The sequence below is a fragment of the Sinocyclocheilus anshuiensis genome, unplaced genomic scaffold (assembly GCF_001515605.1).
Source record: "Sinocyclocheilus anshuiensis isolate Anshui unplaced genomic scaffold, SAMN03320099.WGS_v1.1 scaffold392, whole genome shotgun sequence".
NCBI classification, from domain to species: Eukaryota; Metazoa; Chordata; class Actinopteri; order Cypriniformes; family Cyprinidae; genus Sinocyclocheilus; species Sinocyclocheilus anshuiensis.
Window position 1 is genome coordinate 4693517 of NW_015557091.1, and position 10519 is coordinate 4704035.

Consider the following 10519-nt stretch of genomic DNA (forward strand, 5'->3'; position numbering starts at 1 on the left):
GAGCTTTGTAAAAATCGACGCGTTTCAAAAAGGTGGGGCATAGAGGAGAAACAATAATGTACAGTATGTGGAAAATAATGTGTTTTTTGAACCTTAAACCGCATAAACACATTTAATTACACCAAATACACAAAATAATGTTCTTTTTAGCAGCATCATATGACCCCTTTAAAGCAGGATGGATTCTGATTGTCAACGTTTTTATCATTCATCAGCTGGGGAAAAAAACATCCTTAAGAAAATGATTCCAGTGACATCGTTCCTCTGTGCCATTATCGTTATAGTTGAGGTGAGGACACTGCTATTCTTTTACATTTAGAAAGATTTTTAAAACTATATCTTTATCGTTATTGTCTTTGGTATGAAAGTTACCCCAAATTTAATTTTTTTCATCATTCTCATCCTCATGTTGAATGAGTTTCTTGAGTTTCTGTTGAGTGGAACACAAAAAAATTATATTTTGAAGAATGTTGGTAAAATCTATTTTTTTCATCATTCTCATCCTCATGTTGAATGAGTTTCTTGAGTTTCTGTTGAGTGGAACACAAAAAAATTATATTTTGAAGAATGTTGGTAACCAAATAGTTGCTGGTAGCCATTGACTTTCATAATAGGTAAAAAAAAAGAGAAAAAAATGTTTTGCATCGCTTCACAAATCCTCTTAAAGTGTCTATTGGATGCACACTTCAGAATTTCACTGGAAATAGTAGGTCATCCGGAGATTTTTCAGCTACTGCTTTATGAACACTGTGAATATATACTGCTCTTTTCACATACTGTTTTCACCTAAAATATAGTAAGGCATTATGCGATTTCGGATGCAGCCTATGATTTTGAACACACAAGATCTCACATGCTTTAATAAGTGCTCATTATATAAATTGTGTACAATTTGATTTGGATTCAAGCCATCATTTGTTAAAAGTAAAAGTAGCTTGTGTTCAATTAGAGATGGAAATCTAGCCTGCTGTCTGTCTCTTCACTCTATTGAGCTGTTGTTGTTTTCTGATTCAGTTGGCTCCTGGGTTGCCATTTGTAGTGTGCATCTCCATTTGATTCAACATTTAATTGATGATGTTGGTGATAAGGATTTGTGTGTACTTCAGTGCGAAAAAATGAAGAAACAAACATTTAAATGGTTTGAAGTCTGGGGCAATTAGCCTATCACACAGTCATTGCTAGCACTTACTATAAGATATGAATGTGCTTTGGCTTTTGCCCTCAAGGATTTTTGCAGAAGGCATTATTTTTTTCTCTCAAGACTGCCACTTTAACACTATGTCCACACTGCAAGCGAACAACACAACACATAGAAATAAGCTCTCCATCCAAATTTGCATACTGTTCATACTAATTTAACCACATTCTCTGTAATGTGACTGTAATACAGCTATTTTCATAATAATCTAGCTACTTATCCAGCGGATAGCGGTGTTAGATTAAATAGTGTTTCTTTGTTGTATTTAGTATAAATTTACCCATGCGTTTTTGAATGACAATTTTAAAAAAAATTATAATTGTAATTGTAAATAATTGTCATTTCAAACAGACAGACAGACAGATAGACCGATAGATGATAGATAGATAGATAGATAGATAGATAGATAGATAGATAGATAGATAGATCAAAACCCAAACTGTGAAACAGTTAACACATATTTTTATGTTTTTCAGGTCATTGTTGAAAGAGTCAAAAAAGTCAAAAAAGCCCACTCTCTATGTACTCTGGTCTCTAGAAATAGTTTGGATCCCCAAACTGTGAAACAGTTAACACATATTTTTATGTTTTTCAGGTCATTGTTGAAAGAGTCAAAAAAGTCAAAAGAGCCCACTCTCTATGTACTCTGGTCTCTAGAAATAGTTTGGATCCCTCCTTCAGTGCAAGTCTATGGGATTTTTGCCAGTTTTCTCAGTCGCAAAGGGAAAATCATTACAGTCTAATTGCTCAATATAAGCCTCAGAAAGCAGCACTGATAAATGGATCAGATATCCACCAACAGACACTCACACAGACACTGACTCAATAAAACATCTATCACTGCTTTTTATATTTTTAAACAGCCCACAACCCCAAGATTCCATTCATATTTCCAATAAAGTTTCTAATAAACAGACTTGTGTATGAAGACTCATCAGTTGTGGAAGGAACCTCATTTGTTTGGCTCTAACAGGCTTCATCTGCTACCATATGTTCATTTGTTTGGCAGAAGCTTTCTTTGCCTTTCCACAGCAAGTTGGAAACTGTGGAAACAATGGCGGCTATAGTGCCTGGCGTGGCTTTGTGTTTCCAGCAGTCTGGCAATGACAGCTCCTGTGGCTCCAACACTCAGACCACATGCATATAGTTAGTCAATTAAACCTTGTTATTTCCCATATGAGGAATGTATTTTTGTACTTTGACAGGAGCTGACAACATGGAAAGTAACGGGATTATATGGATAACTCTGCTTAGCATATTTCATTAAATGTTTTATGCTGAAGTTGCCTCAGGTCTGATATGAATTAGTGTCTTACATCCTGAGATGTTGTAGCACAAAGAGTGGCAAAAAAATCATATTTAAGAATGCATGCAAAGTGATTTGCTGTGTATAATTAGATTTCACTCTAAAGCTGAGATTTAGTTTGTTAGTTTCAATTTTAGAGTGTTATTTCGGCTTCAGAAGAAGAAGAAAAAAACAGCTTGAGGAAGCAGAAGCTTTCTTTGCCTTTCCACAGCAAGTTGGAAACTGTGGAAACAATGGCGGCTATAGTGCCTGGCGTGGCTTTGTGTTTCCAGCAGTCTGGCAATGACAGCTCCTGTGGCTCCAACACTCAGACCACATGCATATAGTTAGTCAATTAAACCTTGTTATTTCCCATATGAGGAATGTATTTTTGTACTTTGACAGGAGCTGACAACATGGAAAGTAACGGGATTATTTGGATAACTCTGCTTAGCATATTTCATTAAATGTTTTATGCTGAAGTTGCCTCAGGTCTGATATGAATTAGCGTCTTACATCCTGAGATGTTGTAGCACAAAGAGTGGCAAAAAAATCATATTTAAGAATGCATGCAAAGTGATTTGCTGTGTATAATTAGATTTCACTCTAAAGCTGAGATTTAGTTTGTTAGTTTCAATTTTAGAGTGTTATTTCGGCTTCAGAAGAAGAAGAAAAAAACAGCTTGAGGAAACCTTTGTATTTATAATAAGAGGACAACGCTCAAACCCTTTTTTTTCCTATATGTTTTATAGCTAACAATGATATTTTTTCTCATTTTTCTATAAATAATGTATGCTTCTGGCAGGTAATGCAAGAAAAGGTGACTGGGCATATTGGTGGATCTTCTCCTCAAATTAAAACTTCTATCATCCTGGAATGGCCTATTTGGCACCAGGGTATAAACAATCTGGTCCCATCGGTTTGAAAATGATCCTAAGCACAGTTCTTCAGCAAAATAGTAGCCCCTAACATGCCCAAATAACAGAATATTAAACATTAACAAATACCCCCTATTTTCATCTTGCTCAAAAACACATAATTTAAATTTCATCATCAGGCATCTTGCTCAAAAACACACAAAATAATATAAATAATGTAAATTTCACCATCAGGCATCTTATTAGCAGTGTTTGCTGGACTGTGCATGTACAGTCCAATTTTCCAACCTTGTGCACATGTGTATCGTCTGCACATGTCTGGAATTAACTGCACTAATTGGTGTGTCCACCAGACACTCACAGTTGCTTGTTAAGTCCTAGTTGAAGAAGACGATCGAAAATGCCAATAAAAACAAAAAAAAAAAATGTGAAAAGAGCTAATGCAGCATATTTCTTGCACATATTTTAATTTGGACTGTATAAGGAGAGCTAAAAAGAGTACAATTAAGTGTTGTTTTAATGTGGGTTTTTTTGTTGTTGTTTTTTTGCACAAGATATATATGGGGAGTTTTAAGTTTTTAATATTAAAACCTAAATGCACACTGTATGTTGCTCTATTTGAAGTTTCAAGTGGCCCTTGCTGGTCATAACCATAAAAATTTCAAAATGTTTCAAAACCGTTATGACAATGAATTCTTGTTTACTGAAATCATGACCATTAGTTTGAACCAAAGAAGGTTCCAAAGCTTTACAAAGCAGTATTTCAAAACCGCTCATCACTAGTTTTGAGATAAAAAAAATTTAATATTAGCAAATATTTTTATTTAATGGACTCAAATGAAATAAGTAACTCATAAACACTGTTTACAATACACAATAAAATCAGTTTCTTCAAATTATTTCAGAAAATTATATTTCTCTCTATATTGGATGGCCTGTACAGCAGTCTGGAAACCTACAGTACACTCTGGCAGTAGATTAACTTAAATTGCAATCAATTCTACTAAGAAAACGTAAGTTCTTCAGAGTCCGGCTGTGTCCAGTCCTATGGTCAGAATCCATTTGTTCAAACTGAGTCCTTATAGACAGACTGAATCCAGTATACAATTAGACGCCAATCCTGCACTAAAACAAGTAGTCAAGTGGGTTTTGTGCAATGAGGGACATTTACAGTATGACTCAGAAAGTTCTGAACTCTAGAAAACTTTCTTAAAACATTGCTCTGTCTGTCTTTATGTAAGATCAAACGTGACCTCTCTGGATCAGTTACAGAAAGTCAGACTCTAAGCCCAGAGGGAGGGCAAATGAAAGAACAACTTTTTAAAATAAGCCTTCCTGAAAATCAGTGATTGTATGAGAAGAACTCTGATTCCACTGGGGGCGAGAGTAGAGGGGGGGGAAGAAAAAACAGGAAGGAGGAAATTGTGAACAAAGGGATTCGTCGAATCCCCCGTGCAAGCATGAAGCAGCACCTCAACAACAGAAACAGGATGCCTCGGTCTGATGGGCCGTGAGACAGATCACTCCTTCAGCCATTTTAGTTCTGTTTAGATCTGTGAAGCAGGCGCACAGGAGAGCCTGTAGAATTCAACACAGGGTGTGAGGAAGATCAACCATGTCTTCCTCATCCCTGCAGGCAGACAGTGATGTAAGGAGGCATTTGGATGCATTGCACCATGCTGGGGGTTTAAACGAAAAGTACCCCTGAGAGCAGTTTCTCCCTGATGCGCTCCGTCGACACTTTGTTTAAACTAATCAGCACAGGATAATGACGGGGATGATTGAGATGTGCATCATGGGACGGGCTGACCAAACTCTGTGTTGGAATAAACTGTCGTTATTCATTTTCTGCAGAGGTGAGAGAGAGAGAGAAAGAGAAAAGGAGACACAGTGGAAATCAGTTTAACAGCTCACTGGCTGCATCATAATTCGCTTACTGCTACTATGCACTACAATTATGTACTTCGCTGGTGAATGGAAAGTATGTAGGCTGGAGTATGTATTATGGTAGTAATGGGACAAACTACCACATAATAAAAATACAATCTTGATACCACATATGCTTTATACTGTATGTAGGAGTTAAACAGTATTATAGTTTCGAGTTCAAGTGTCAAATGACAAGCACTTTGTCTGTTAACCACTGTAAAATGTAAAATAGTTTATGTCCAAATGAATAAATCAATTATTTGAGTACTACTGCTCTCCGTTAACAGACTTTAAAAAAATAAAAAATATATATATATTTTTTACATAATTAGAGAATCCACCTGAAATATGAGGCATACTGCTTTCAAAATATTATGATTTGGGATTCACTATTCCAAATCTCACATATTGAATATACAGTATTAATGAAGTGAAAATTAATCACCTCACACCTTGAACTCCCTTCTCTCCATTCTATCCGCATTTTCTCTTTGTCTCTCACTTTTTCGAATACTGTCGCTCTTCCCCTCAACAAAGCTGAGTGTTGTGATAAAGCTAAAATTTGATTATTGTAGAACATCGGCTGTTGCAGAAGCCTCCCGGCGCTTCAGGTGTTTTGTAATACGGAGTTCCCTTTCAGTCGGTCACTCTCGACGTCACGTCGGATGACCGACGAATTGGGGATCTCGCTTAGAGAGACCAATCTACTTCGAGTGTAAACTAAACGAGCCAATGCACATTGGCATGCGATTATTGCATCCAGCTGCTGCGTTATTTGTTCAGCTGTAATGGAAAAGAGGTTTTCAGTGATTTATGAGAGTGAAAGTAGCTGCTTTTGTTTTCTGCATTTCTTGGGGTTTGTATCATTGTTTTGAATCAGTATGTGCTCCTGCAGATAGCTGCGACCGCACAAGATTATATCTCTATGCAATGCCACTAATAAATACACACGCTTTCAAATACTGCACTCTATTAATATCTCAAATACTGAAACCACCCATCCTATTTCTCCAGTGTCATTTCTCTCTCTTCCAGTCATATTTTTTAAGATATTAAACAGTGATAAACCTAAATTAAACCTGCACGACTGGAAAAAAATCAATACCAAAATCAACTACTAACAAACTTGCATTTAAAATCCATAATAATTTTAGAAGTGCTGCTGCAAAATTACCATTTCAGGTAATCATTTCTGTCTGGACACACTGCTTCCCTGTGCTCTGTCACTGGTGAGCGGCTTAGGCAGGAAAAAATTGTCTTTTGCTGCATTGGGTTCCTCCTGCGACTCGCTGCGGTAATTAGTGTAGTACCAGTACACTTGAGCTTCTGTGGTTTAATAAAGTTTAGTTTATTAATTTTCAAGATCCACTAGTGCAGCACATAACATTTGTTTTACTCGATTAGGCTGTGTTATATGAACTCTCAGGTGGATGCGGTAGTTAAACTAAACATCTTAAGTAAACCGAACTTAAAGGGATAGTTCACCCAAAAATTTCTTCAGTAGAACACATTTGATGATTTTTAACTCCAGCCGTTGCAGTCTATCAGTCTTATAATGCATGGCTATGGTAACAAAATCTATGAGAGTAAAAAAAACATGCACAGACAAATCCAAATTAAACCCTGCGGCTCGTGACCACACATTGATGTCCTAAGACACGAAATGATCGGTTTGTGCCAGAAACCGAACAGTATTTATATCATTTTTTATTTGGATGAACTATCCCTTTAAGAACATCTAGTGTATTGGACAAAGCTGTTGGCATAGTTGTTATTTTTCCAGCAGCCAGTGTACTGCTAAATTGTGGCCTGTTACCGGAGAATGACTCAGCCAGGGAAAAACAATGTTCCTTATTTGTTTCCGCATTAGATTCTTCTTGCAGAAACCTGTGGTAATTAGACATCAAAGTCCTTTACATGTACAAAAAATTTGATACACTCTATATATTTTTTATATTTAAAAGTGTATGTCTACATTAAAGGAACAGTTCACCCAAGAATGAAAGAATGAAAATGTACTCATCCTCAGGTCATCCAAGTTGTAGATGAGTTTGTTTCTTCATCAGATTTGGAGAAATGTTTCATTGCATCACTTGCACACCAATTAATTAATTGCTCTGTAGTGAATGGGTGCTGATAAAAACATCACAATAATCCACAAGTAATCCATCAATTAACGTCTTGTGAAGTGAAAAGCTGTATGTATGAAATGTAAGCAAATCCATCATTAAAATGTTTTTAACTTTAATCCATTGCTTCCAGCTAAAATACGAGTCCTCTATCCATAATATTGCTTTTTTCCAGTGAAAAAGTTGTCTCGTCTGAATCAGAAGAGAAATATGCACTGTTTACAAGTGAAAACTGTCCAAAATAGCTCTAAACACACATTTTTTCACTTCACAAGATGTTAATTGATGGACTGGATTACTTGTGGATTATTGTGATGTTTTCATCAGCTGTTTGAACTCTCGCTCTGACGGCACCCATTAACTGCAGAGGATCCATTGGTGAGAGAGTGATGTAACGTTACATTTCTCCATACCTGTTCTGATGAAGAAACATACTCATCTACATCTTGGACGGCCTGATTTTAAGTTCATTTCCATTTTTGGGTGAACTACTCTTTAAAAGAATGACACACAAGATGAATTCTGACCCTGGACTGGAAAACAGTATAGATAATCGAAATGACCCGTCGGACAAAACCGTGCCTTTTAGCTTTTTAGTAAAACAAAATTACTCAGAAACGTACAAATTTTAAAGCCACCGGCAGGTGTTGCTGAGCAACTGAACTCTTGAGTAAAGCAATAATGAATAAGAGAGAGAGAAGACACCATGCCAAGTCACATGGAAAGGAGAATGGGTGAGCGAGAAAAGATCAAGGAGGGCAAGTGAGATTAATGCGATCGTGAGGTGGTGTGGGACGCTCAGGTGCTCGGCAGCTCATTAACACTAGACCGCAACACGCACACCTACTCTCAAAAAACACCACAAGCATGTATTCACAAGCGAAACACAGACCGGGAGCACTCAAACTTTGCCTTATTTGTATGTAAGTGTACAAGAGTGAACTGAACAGATAGGAAGACAAGCAGGAGGAGATTTTGTAAGGAACAACACTCCTGATCATTAGCAAAAGTAAACAGTTTTATAGAGTCCTCTGATAGACTCATGAATAATGCAAGTGAAATATGAAAGGACAAATTACAATAAGTTTTACATAAACATGTGGAGAAAGATTCAGCAAGAGCTCATTTTCAAACACTTGACTTTGTTTTCTCATAGAAGGCTGTATGTGCAAATAAACGCGAGATGAGAATTTCTCCAATTTACCATCCTCAAACAAGACGCTCCGCCAGCGATGAACTCAAATTGTTTGCCGAGCATAATTTGCCCGCGATGAGGATTTGCTGTGTGTGAACAAAATCATCCAACAGCCATTATACCATGTACGGCGGAGAACTTTCATAACTTTGATTTGTATTGTTTCGTTAACTAGAGTAACAATAACTTTTCATAAGAGAAAGCAGCTCAGGAAATGAGCCTGAAAGCGAATCAACATTCTTCATATAGAAACTCTCATTTCTTAACTGCTTTAGTATTTATTAGTATTAGCTTGAATTGGAGGCTGCTGTCTTACCCAAGCTGCAAACTCTCATGGAAAGCTTTTACTTGCTCTACATAAGACCGGAGTAGGTTCTAATTATGCTGTTGGCTGTATAATTAACTGATGTGACTAACATTTGCAAAAAGTGAGTAAAATGCAGGTGGTTAAAAACTACATTCATCCAAAAAAGAAAGGACGTAGCAGTTATCTATAACAATGTATGACCAGGTCTTTAAAGAATACCCACTGTGTCACATTGAAATATTATTTTGGCAGTAGGTGTGTTGAGTAACCACCTTTGCCTGAATGAATCTCATTTAGACATCCCTCATGGACATCAGTTCAACAGATGTGGGTGGTTTTGGAAGATGTTCGGCATCCATTTTGCATAAATCATTAACACGTTAGGATGCTGTATGTCAGTACATTCTGTCTCTGTCAGAACTGCATTGTAATACCAGCATAAAACTTTGAGTGTAAAGTTGAATTGAAGAATTAATTGTGCATCTGTACCTTTATAAGCATTTATTTTATTAACATTGTTATAAAACAACGTACTTCAATGACTACACTCTGCTTTTCCCTTTAAAATATACATTCACTATAATAATGAAGGTGGTAAAATAGAAGGCCACATGATGAATTAAAGTTCCTCAAAATTAACCTTTCAATGAGCCATGACTAATAAACATATGTAGACACTATTCAATGGTACAGACTCAAAGCACCAAGGTGACATCACTGAAACAATAGAGAAAAAAACACTGTAAAAAAATCCACCTACTTAAACTTAAAACATTTAGTTTAATTTCTGTCTTAAAATTTTAATTAGGTTACAATCAGATTTCCTGTACAACTGTACAAATCAAAACTACATTGAAGTTGATTATGTATGTATTGCAACTGTATGTATTTACATGTACATATATGTATACATATATTTAGACAGTGAAGGGGCTCCAAAGGGGGTCGCAAAAATACACAAAACTACATACAGTTGCTTTAAAGTACTGGGGAAAAAAAGAATAAACAAAATAATCAAATGTTATGTTTAAAGTAGGGACATTTGGGAACATCCTATTACTGTTTACCACCTTCCCACTTATGCTTGAACCTACTTTAGCAGCATTTTACTCTAAAAGTACCTGTATTTGTGGGTTAAATGTTTTTTTTTTTAATTCTAAATTATGATTTATTTATAGGTATTTATTTTTACTTTACAGAAAATATTTGGTTACAGTCAAATTGCATGTGGTGTCCTATTAAATCACATAACTTACAGTTAAGTAGCATTTTTGCTTAGTTTTGCGTGTAAATTATTAGTGTGGAAATAGTGCAGTTAGGGGCACTTCACACAGAAAGTGTTATTCCGTCCCATTGCGCTACATTTCTATTGTTTTTTCTATGGAATTTGCGCTAAACATATGTGTTTGACAGCTTCGCTCGAGTCTCGCGTCTTTTGCAGCATCTCGCGCACGACCCGGCGTTCCAAAAAAACGCGACGTAAATTAAACTTGTAAAAAAAAATTTAAAAAAAAAAACGTCTGGAGACCAGTGTTGGGGAAAGTTACTTTTAAAAGTAATGCATTACAATATTGCATTACTCCATAAAAAAAGTAACT

At 36.2% G+C, this 10519-nt stretch overlaps 1 protein-coding gene across 1 annotated transcript in view; it reads left to right on the forward strand.

The window, feature by feature from the left end:
• The window catches only part of LOC107677210 (noelin-3-like), a 30815-nt gene that overhangs the window by 696 nt on the left and 19600 nt on the right, over positions 1–10519 (forward strand). The gene's annotated exons all lie outside the window — the stretch shown is intronic.